Raw genomic sequence first — 11036 nt, forward strand, 5'->3', positions numbered from 1 at the left:
TAAGGTTGTTGATATTTCTTCCAGAAATCTTAATTCCTAATACGACATTAAATTTAAAGAACTGCACATCTTTCTCCTCAATGCAGCCCATCCATCAATTGCCCAAATATGGAAAACCTCAACGGACATTAACATTATGGCATAGGAATATGTAGAAAATAGCAGCTGGGGGAAAGATAACCCACCAACTGAGAACACTAAAAGGACTAAAGACACCTGATGTATTTTATGCCACATGGCAAAGGTTTGTTCCATAAACAAATCAAGGAAGGTTGGGCCTTTCTCTGGCTTGCCTCCACATATGGGCCTCTTGACACAAGAATCTGAAAGTCTCCTTACTTTGTTGTTGATAGTGCTTTGGATTTATATACACGGCATGTGACTCCCTATAAAGCACAAACACATTTTGAACATTAATGTGTGAAAATTTGGTATACAGTCATACCTTGGGTTACAGACGCTTCAGGTTGTATGTTTTCGGGTTGCGCACAGCACCAAACCTGGAAGTACTGGAACGGGTTACTTCCGGGTTTCGGCGCTCACGCATGCGCAGAAGCACTAAATCGCACTTTGCGCATGTGCAGAAGTGCCAAATCGCAACCCACATGGATCACGTTCGCAACCCGAGGGTCCACTGTACGTCCTGTTTTTTGCTTGTACACCTGGTCCCCGCTTCATGCTATGTTTTGCTACAGTTTATCCACATATAAAAGCAATAAAAATATTTTTTTCAATAAAAAATAGAATCCAGTTGCTGTGCACCTCTGTTATCATTTTCCTTTCCCTCTCCCTATTCTTCTCAAACTATTTGTATTTATCTCCTGTGATTTGCTTTCCCCACCTCCTTTCATACTTAACTTCTACCTGAACTGCAAACTGAAGGCTGAACCTTGGGATGTGAGAATCCTGCTTCTGTTTGTCCCAGACTGGCCAGAAGTACTGCTTAGCAACAGTAGCCCCAACAAGTCCATTGATTACTCTGGCCAACAAAGTGCCTTTTAAATAAAAATTGCAAGCACAACTCATGGGTACGAGTACAACCAACTGACCCATTTCCCCAAAATACAATGGATTTTAATGGATGTTAAACCTACTCAAAGCCAACCCACCAAAATTAATGGCATGACTAACTTAGGTCCATTAATTTCCATTCATCTACTCTTGAGTAGAACCTAGCTGGATACAAGCCAAAATAATTGGATAAATCTTTCTGGAAAATCTACCCCAGCAAAGTCTATGGAAGAAAAATGCACAATACCTGTCATCTAACTAATTCAAAATAACCCATTTCTACCCCATTTCTTTTCTACCCCAAATTCGACAGAAACCATCTTCAAACTTATTGCTTCCACACTGCCAATCTGTTGAACCATCTTCTAACTACCTGAATCCCCTCCTGGTTTCTCATTGTAAAGGTGGGATGCAATTCAGTTGACTTCACTTAACCATGACTATGGCCCTAGAATAAATAGGACAATAAAATAAACATTTCCTATTATTTAACATGATTTTATAATATAATTTGTTAAATTTTATACTATTACCAAATAAGTGTTTTCTATTGGGTATAAGGACAACAGTTGGGACTGGAGAAAAGCTCTTCTGAATCGGCTTCGGCTGCTGACTTTCTCCGGCCTTGGGCTGTTTGACAAAACCTCTCATGGCAAGACGATGTCCTGTGTGCTGTTGCTTTTATTGCAGTGAACATAAGAAGCTCAGCTTCTGTGAGAGCTTTGAGCTGATGACAGCATGCAGTTCCCTGGAGAGATCTTTAATCTTCCCTAGCAACTGCCTTTGAGAAAGCAGCACTCTGGTTCTCCAGTCGCTTTATCCTTAAAGTATGTTTGGCTCTGCCTCGAGTGCTTTGCTGGGCACATGCATGGGTGCTCAATTCATTCACAGAAGCACCAAAGAAAGGGTGAAACAAACTGCTTTCGGGCTTTGTCTGCAGAGAGTGTTTTTGGCAAATCTTCCTCGTTGTGCTAGTATTGAAAAATAGCTTCTCTGGTGGAAGCAGCAGTTTAGATGTCATACCTTTGTGAAGACCACTTCATCTGGCTCTGCTCCAGCGCCACTTTTCTGTGGAGGAAAGGCAGTGTGTAGACTTGGGGGTGGCGGTGGGGACAGAACGCACAATTCCCCTGTCAGCAGAGTGTATTTTGTAAACAAGGGCTCTGGTTTCTGTCTGACCTTTATATTGAATTCTTACTTCACAACAGTGGTGCAACTTAATTTATTGGAGCCACCCCCCAAGACATTTTGCCGCCTGAGCAGCTCCACTGCACAATCTGATGACGAGAAGACCCCGGGATATCTTGCAACGTCACAGGTGGTGCTAACATGAATCTCTTGGATCTCAAATGGGGACATGTGTAGAATTCTGAGGCAGGATATTTTAAAAGGTGGTCCCAACATCTTCCTGCGAGGATCCTACCACCCTGTGCATTTTTTGAGTCCATTGTTCACACTTTACTTATTTACATGCTGCTTACTTGCCAAAGTGGCAGCTGAATCAGGCAGCGACCAGACTGTCCCGTTTGAGAAAAAGCAATGAATCCAATATATAGACAACCAGTTCACAGAGGGTCCTCCAACTTGCCTTTGAGTTGCTCTTCTGAAAAGGGAATGTTATCATGATAGAAACAAGAACAATTTCCCCTGTGTTTTAAGATTCTTCCAAGTGGCTCTCTACATTGACAACAGAAAGGGGGGTGACATAGTAAGGAGGGAAGCACAAGAGAGATGAGATGAGCAAGCTTCCTCTGAGAATTCCACCCCCCCAAAAAAGAGGAGTTCTCAACCTCCTTCCATTTTTTGTGGGAAGAGCATACCTGCCAAGCTGCTGTCTGAGAAATAAGGGACCGGACCGGAAGTAGCAGGCCGGAAGTAGCGCTGCCGCCATTTTGGAACTGGGCGGAGCATGCTCAGAAGCGACTTTTGATGCTGCTTTCCCAGTTCCAAAATGGCCGCCGCGCCAGAAGTCGCACTGCAGCCATTTTGGAACTGGGCAGAGCTGCATCAAAAGTCGCTTCTGAGCATGCTCCGCCCAGTTCCAAAATGGCCGCCACGCCAGAATAAACCGGGGGAAAACAAAAAAATCTGTTTTTTTCAGCTGGGAACAGCTGGAAAAACGGATGTTTCCCGGGGAATACGGGAGACTTGGCAGCTATGGGGAAGAGGGAAACTGTCTGGGTCAAGGTGCCATTCCAATTAAAGGCCACCAAGTCAGCCCAAGGCTTAAGCAGATCATTGCAGAGCGAGGATAATAAATGCTTACTCTGAAAAGAATCATAAGCGTTGGATATGTGGGAAATTCATCCGAATCAATTTATCAGAGTTTCCCACCCTGATTGTTCAAGCCACAGGAACAAGCGAGGACAAGAGCTTGAGCAGGACTGCCATCTTCAGTGAAGTAAACATATCCAAGAGGAAGAGGTTGAGTTTGGACCATGACTTGGTGTCTTTTTCAATTTTCCTTTGAAAATGGGTGGGGGCAAGGTAATTCAGGATAAGGGCCCACCACCCCCACCCCCTAATTTTTCTGCATTGACACCCAAGTAATTGTGACACTTAAAGACCAGTTCAGATACAGGTGTTGGGGATTATACTGACAAATATTTGGATTTAGAGAAATTGCTATTATGACCACCCAGTGTTCCAAACTGATATAAGGGGTGCAGAATCCTGAGGGGCCACTGACACCAGGGCAGCCGTCCCATCCATGAGCAGACTGGAGAGGCGATCATGAGTCCCCCAACCATAGCCTCTAATGGGAGGGTTATCTCTGAATCATTAGGCCAAGGTTTCCAAGGAAAGAAGAAATAAGGGGAGGGGCAAGGAGAGGGCAACCTCATCTGGTCCCCCTACACAAAGTGATTGCTTCAAAATCTGTGTCACTCATGAAGACTATATAGTCTGTCAAGATGCACAGTTTGTAAGTAACATGCTCCAATTTAAGCAGCTTCTTGCTGAACCCAGTTATAATAATGTGAGCAAGGAAGCAGACGTTTAATCATGTTTGAAGAACTGATAATGAACATCACACAAAACCCCAGGGGTTTGTCTCTGAAATTTATAGAATACAGTATGGTTGAAAGAGAAGCAAAAGATTTTGACAGCAAACAGCATTATCTGGGTGAGCTTGGGAATTGCTGGATCAGATGAGCATGTGGGGGGAATAGATTCATACGGTAGATGTAGATCATACCTGTGGAGTAATTAATAAAAGAATTGTCTGGATCCCTAGATCTAAAGTGTGGGGCTAAACATGCTCTCCAGCAATAGACAGCCCCCAGCAGAGATTGAAAAGTCACCAGCAGCAGCATATAGCCTGTTAAACCTTTTAAACACCTCGTTCTGAGTCGCTACCAGAGCTTCCCCATTTCTACCCCTCTTAGCACTAAACAGACCACACACCTTAGGAAGTTTTAAAATGCTTTACTTACAAAGTTCCAAAAGTCGGGTTCATGCATTTATCCATGCAGCAGCACATAAACACAGGGAAAAATAATGGGGTACAAAATATAGTGAAAGAGCTCTAAGTACGTGGTCTGAACATATAGCAGGCAAGTTCAGACTGAGGCACAAACTTTATCTGTTCGTTCACATGGTGAAAGATAATGACCAAAGGAGGAAACTTGACTCCCTTCCTTCCAGGTGAGGGGCATGACCTAGCTGTGTCTAGCAATACAACTCTGTAGTCTTAATCGCTTTATGCATTAACTAGCATTACACATGCTATAGCTATATGAGATAGCAATTTCCCGCGGAACAGTGTTTGAAACTATGGAACAAGAAGCTGAAGAAGTCAAAGAGAAAACTCTATACAAAAGGTGACACCTCACATCTTTTAAAGCTGTCAAACATTATGGGGAAGTACAGATACAATCACCTAATTTAAGTCAGGCTGCTGACAAGAAGCCCCCAGAGTCTCACAGAGTTCTGGAGAATCGTGGGGCTCAGGAATGGGGTGCCCTGTTTGGAAAGGGCAATGTCTGGCTCTTTGTATGTTACTTGGACTATTTTAGTTTTTTGCGGGAGGCAGAGTGTGTCCAGTACAGTTTAGGCCTTTAAAGAAGACCATCAGCATTTTGATCTGAGCCCACAAACTGGTGACCAAGGCAGTTCTGTGTCATACGGTCTCTGGATGGCACAACCACCAACAGCTTTAGTGCTGAATTGTGAACACTTTTCAAAGATCAGATAAACTGCATAGTAACCTGACCTTAAGTTTACCAAAGTGACCCGGTTTACCTTCAGCTACTTTCTCACAGAAATATCAGTATGCTGTAACCTCAGCTCAAGTATTAACAGCAGGGGGACTTTATAATTAAAAGCTTCACTCATGCTCAAAACATAACCATCTTTAGCCTAAGTGTGTTTTCATGCAGCTTAGGAAACACCTCTCATATTGTGTGTGTGTGTGTGTGTGTGTGTGTGTGAGAGAGTGAGAGAGAGGGGGGGGTCTGAAATCTTCTAAGATTTGAGTTTGGACAGGAAAATAAATTTAGATTGCATACTAGTTTGCTTTCTATTTTCATTAGGAGCTGTTTTACATTTGCAGTAGAAGGAGGAAAAACTGAAAGCCCTCGAGGATTTGTCCAGTAACAACTTACCTCTGCCTTTGGCAGAGTCGCAATTCCTGGACGGCCAGGACAACACCAACTTTGGTGAAGATGCAAGGGCCATTCAATGTATATTAATATTTCTGTTAACGTGTATTTGTGCTTTGTTGGTTTTCGCTAACTGCCCACAAGACCTTGGTCAATGGGTGGTATATAAACAGCACAGACAAAAAAATTAAAGCTGATTTAACTCTCAAATCTGAAAATGTTGCTAGCAGTGCAATTATTTGAATGATTCTCCCTCCCTAAATGTAAGGGGAAAGGGACCCCTGACCATTAGGTCCAGTCGTGACCGACTCTAGGGCTGTGGTGCTCATCCGCGTTATTGGCAGAGGGAGCCGGCGTACAGCTTCCAGGTCATGTGGCCAGCATGACTAAACCACTTCTGGCAAACCAGAGCAGCACACGGAAACGCCGTTTACCTTCCCACTGTAGCAGTACCTATTTATCTACTTGCACTTTGACGTGCTTTCAAACTGCTAGGTTGGCAGGGGCTGGGACTGAGCAATGGGAGCTCACCCCGTCGCAGGGATTCGAACCACCGACCTTCTGATCGACAAGCCCTAGGCTCTGTGGTTTAACCCACAGCGCCACCTGCAGAGTTTAGAGAAGCTAAACTGGCTCCCTCCTTGTTGACCTTCTGCCGGCAGGTAAATACATTCTTTGGAGAACTGATGGCTTTTAATGAAAGTGTTGGTGCTATGCTGTTGTTATTGTGATTATCTGTATGGTTTTAATATATTTTTATCTATCTACATAATATATACTTTTGATTCTGACAATGTTTAATTGTTTTTTTAATTATTGTTTTTTTCTTTGTTTTTAGCTCTTCTTACTTTTATCTGTAAGCTGCCTGGAATCCCTGTCAGGGAAAAAGGTGGGATATAAATAAATATCTCTATTACTGCTACTATGATGACATTTCCTTTTAAGGTATAATGCGTCTAGTTGCAAGCCCATTCCTTGGTCTTACCCCTGTTACATTTCCTCATTGTTGCTTGGGCTTAATTTGTGTCAGGGCTCAGCATGGATTTTCAGTATCAGCACTCAACCCTATAAAAGACAAAGTAAAAAAGGGGGGTGGTCAAGGCTGCAACATTTAAGCAATTAATTTCCTGCCCTTCCCCTCTACCCAAGTTCTATGATGGGCCCACACTCAAGTTAGGCACCCACACCTACTTAATGCCCAGGGAGCATGGGGGTGTTTGAGCTGCCCCTGCCCCCCCCCTGCACAGGACCACTCAGGTTAGGCAACCCCACCCTTATTGCAGCCCCAGTTCCCTTTGCTCACTCATCCCTTTGAAGGAGAACGGGCCCTGCTCCCACATGACTTCTCCTAGCCCTCCAACTTGCCTTTCATTCAGAGTGTGGCTGGCAATCAGCGACAGAGGTTTGGGGAGTAGTGTCTCTTCTGGGCCTGCAGAAAAAATAGCCAAAGATTAACACCAAGGAACCTTCCAGCCATGGCACCCCTGGGGGAAATACAAACTTTGCATTTACTGCAGCTACTATGATGTCCAGCAGTAGAGGGCAGCAGGGAGTCACTGGCCCCCGGAGCCACCAGGGAACAAATGTGTTGGGGGGGGGAGTGTGTGTGTGGTGTGCCCATCTGAAAAATGGCAACAATATTCTATTTTACATGGTCATAAGAAAGAACCGCCCGCCCCCCAAAACCCCCACCGTAGATAAAGAATTACAGCTTTTGCTCCACTGGCTCGTGGAACTTATCTGGTCATCTATCAGATCAGAAGATTGCTTTTAAATAAATGAAAGAAATGCATGTCTGCATCTGCCGAAAGGCTTCCAGGATGCATAAGCAAAAGCCTGACCCCTATGACCAGCTGCATCTTTTCTCTTTTCTCTTCTGCATCTTTTTGCATGTGCAAACAGAGAAGAAACCCATTTGCAACTTTTATCAGCTGCAAGGGGTCTAAAAAGCAAACATCCCTGCTGGAATCCCTTATGAAATGTAACAAAGATTCCTGTGATGCATATGGACTTCTGCGTATGGACTGCACACACACACACCAATGCAACTGGACCCTGCATTTTTAAATGCATACATGTGCATATTTCACTATTAGCATGTTAAAGGTGTATTCACACATTTTGCTTTTCTTCTCCAGGACTGTCGGCACAGTATATGAGAGCACTGTTTGGTTTGCAGCAAGGACCTGAGAAAAACCATTCAGTCACTTGCAACAAGTAAACAAGTCCTACTGAACTCGTGGGGACTTACTTTCAAGTAAATACCATACTGTATAGAATTCTGCCCTAGAGCTACAATCCTGTACACACTTTGTTGTTGTTTAGTCGTTTAGTCGTGTCCGACTCTTCGTGACCCCATGGACCATAGCACGCCAGGCACTCCTGTCTTGCACTGCCTCCCGTAGTTTGGTCAAACTCATGTTCGTAGCTTCGAGAACACTGTCCAACCATCTTGTCCTCTGTCGTCCCCTTCTCCTTGTGCCCTCCATCTTTCCCAACATCAGGGTCTTTTCCAAGGATTCTTCTCTTCTCATGAGGTGGCCAAAGTATTGGAGCCTCAGCTTCACGATCTGTCCTTCCAGGGAGCACTCAGGGCTGATTTCCTTAAGAAATTTCCTTAAGAAACCTAGACAGCATCTTAAAAAGCAGAGACATCACCTTGCCGACAAAGGTCCGTATAGTTAAAGCTATGGTTTTCCCAGTAGTGATGTATGGAAGTGAGAGCTGGACCATAAAGAAGGCTGATCGCCGAAGAATTGATGCTTTTGAATTATGGTGTACACACTTACCTGATAGCAAATCCAAGAGAAGTCAGTGTGGGGCTTACTTCCGAGTAAACACACAGGTAGGGCTGCAATTCTACGGGTGTTTATTTGGGAGCAAATCCCCCATGACTTCTGTTCTTCTGCGTTCACGTGCGCGCCACGGCACATTCTCATCTCCGCACCCGCGTCTCCACCGATTGCGGATCAGCTGTTCCAGCGCTGCACCCAGATGTGCCCGAGCAAGTGCCCGGAGGCCACTTCCAGGAGATTGTTTGGTCCCGCTCCAGATTTCTGGGCTTCGCCGGGCTGCAAGTCTCTTTTCCTTGCAGTAGCCCCCTCCGGGCAATGAGCGGCACCAAGATTCGCTGCTCCTCGCGGAGTCCCCGCCCCGGCAGGGAGATCCCCGTCCGCCCGCCCTCGGCTGCTCGCCATTGCGTCAGGCTCGGCCCGGGGCAGCCCCTGCCGTCTCCACCCTCCCCCGCCCAAGCGGGGAATCCCTGCTCCGGCTCTCGCCCCCTCCCCCGCCTGCCCTGCGAAGAGCGGCAAGAGCCCGTCCCGGTGGCAGAGGCTCCGGCTCGGCATTTTCCTCTCCCCGCCCCGGAAAAGCGGCGGGCGGCGCGCGGCAGCAGCAGCGGAGGCGCCGCGCTAAAAATACTTCCCGCCCGCGCTATCTTTGGCTCGTCCGGCCGCGCTCCTCTCCCGAAATAGCTTTCCTTTGCGCGCGGGCGCGAGCAGCCAAGCGCCCGCCCACCGCGGCCAAGCCGGAGCGCAGCCGTCCCCCGGCGCCTCGGGACCCGCCCGGCGCGCCCCCGTCTCTGCCGCGCGCAACCGGCCCCGCGGGGGCTAAATTTAGACTCGCCGTTTGCGTCAATCACGCGCCTTCCTCTGCGTCAAGCCTCCTCTCGGCCCCGCCCCGCCTGGCCGGGAGCCGGCCGCGTCCGGGGCTCGGATTGGGCGCAGGGTCACGAGGGCCGGGGCCGCGCGCTGACGTCTCCGCGCCCATTGGCTCCGAGAGGGGGCTCCCTCGGTGGAAGGGAAGAGTAAAAGCGGGGAGGGGCGCGGGGCGAGGGCTTCGCGCTGGCGAGCTCCGTTTCCGTCTCTGCGATGCGCCGCGCCGCGCGATGGAGCTGCTATGCACGGAAGGGAGCTGCCCCCGGTCTGCTGGGCGAAGCAGCTGAGAAACAGGTGCGCAAGGAAGTGCACGGGCAAATGCACAACACAGCCTGGTCCTGTACAAGTTTGCCGGGAGAACAATCACCACTCACTCACACGTTCAAGCAACTAGACTTAACCTGCCTAAACAATGGCCGTGGGGCGGGGGGGAGTCTCGCACACCAAGTATTTTCGCGCGCAAAAGGGTTTTTCCAGCGCCTCTCCCCTTCCTCGCCTCGGGTCAACACTCTCTCCCACAACATGCAGGAACACTTTGTTGACAGGGCAGCCCTTCCTCGGAAAGGTGTGGACGCGTGTGCCAGTCTCGATTCTCTTCCGGGATTCCGCAAGGTTTCCTGCTCCTCAGCAGCAAGAGGGCAGCGTGGCCAATCTACCCGGGCGGAGCAAAAGGGAAAGTACCCGTCCTCCTTTCACCTGGCCGGGCATTCTGGATGCTTTCCGCCGTCTCGCTCGCTTCGCGTAGAAGTCCGCGCCTCCTTCTCCGCGTTACTGTTACCAGGACCGTGAGAGTTGGAGAGGCGGCCAGGGCCACGTTGGCCTGAGCAGAAGCAAAGGCAAGGGGCCCGGCTCAAGGAAGCTGGACGTTGCAGCAAAAATGATGGGGCGGCTAAAGGTGCCCCAGTGAATATTGTTGGAGCCCGGAAGGTCGCCCAGCAGTTCAGGGAGCGACCCGTTCTTGCCCTTCCACTATCTATATCTAAACAGTACCCGCCCCTGTTGTATACCTGAATGGGCGTCCGCACCCCCATCATTCAGCCCGGACACTGAGGTCCAGCTCCAGGGCCTTGTGGCGGTTCCCTCAATGCCAGAAGCGAAGCTACAGAGAACCAGGCAGAGGGCCTTCTCGGTAGTGGCACCCACCCTGCGCAACGCCCTCCCGTCAGATGTCAAAGAGCTAAATGCCTACACAAGTTTTAGAAGAAGGCAGCCTTATTGTGTTTGTAATATTTTGTTGGTAGCCACCCAGTCAGATGGGTAGGTACAATCAATAAATATTATTATTATTATTATTATTATTATTATTATTATTATTAGACTTGGAAGTGCAATTACGATCTCTCTCTCTCTCTCTGTGTGTGTGTGTGTGTGTGAAATATACAAATATACATACACCAGGGGATATAAAATATTGGGGGACCTAGGTAACTCCCACACACACACAACTACAAGGCGCGCGCGCACCATTTGAATTGCAATGTCATCACCTCTCAAATATGACACACACATACATATCATTTAAAAAAATCTATATGTATAATATTTAGGAGCCATAGATATTGTTATGTACTGAGCTGTTGCAACAGATATCGATGATGCGTATCTGTGTGAGCTCGTTCTGGCACTTCCACTATACAGTATAGCCAGCCAGCCAGCCATTGTTTCCCACGTCCTCGGACCACCTGTGCTCAATTGCCCCGTGAAGGGCTCCGTAGTTGCCTGCCGGCTCCGGCTTGGCCCCGACCTGCGCGCCCCTTCTTGCGGCTCC

General features: G+C 47.8%; 1 long non-coding RNA gene across 1 annotated transcript; it reads right to left on the reverse strand.

Moving 5' to 3' along the window:
- Positions 1 to 4421: 4421 nt before the first annotated feature.
- LOC148683752 (uncharacterized) lies at positions 4422 to 9307 on the reverse strand. Its single transcript, XR_015946655.1, has 3 exons — positions 8402 to 9307; positions 6978 to 7041; positions 4422 to 6677 (listed from the first exon to the last, which is right to left on the reverse strand). It is a non-coding gene; the product is annotated as an uncharacterized LOC148683752 (long non-coding RNA).
- Between the last annotated feature and the right edge of the window lie 1729 nt (positions 9308 to 11036).

Source organism: Zootoca vivipara, chromosome 12 (genome assembly GCF_965207765.1).
Source record: "Zootoca vivipara chromosome 12, rZooViv2.hap1.1, whole genome shotgun sequence".
Taxonomy (NCBI): Eukaryota; Metazoa; Chordata; class Lepidosauria; order Squamata; family Lacertidae; genus Zootoca; species Zootoca vivipara.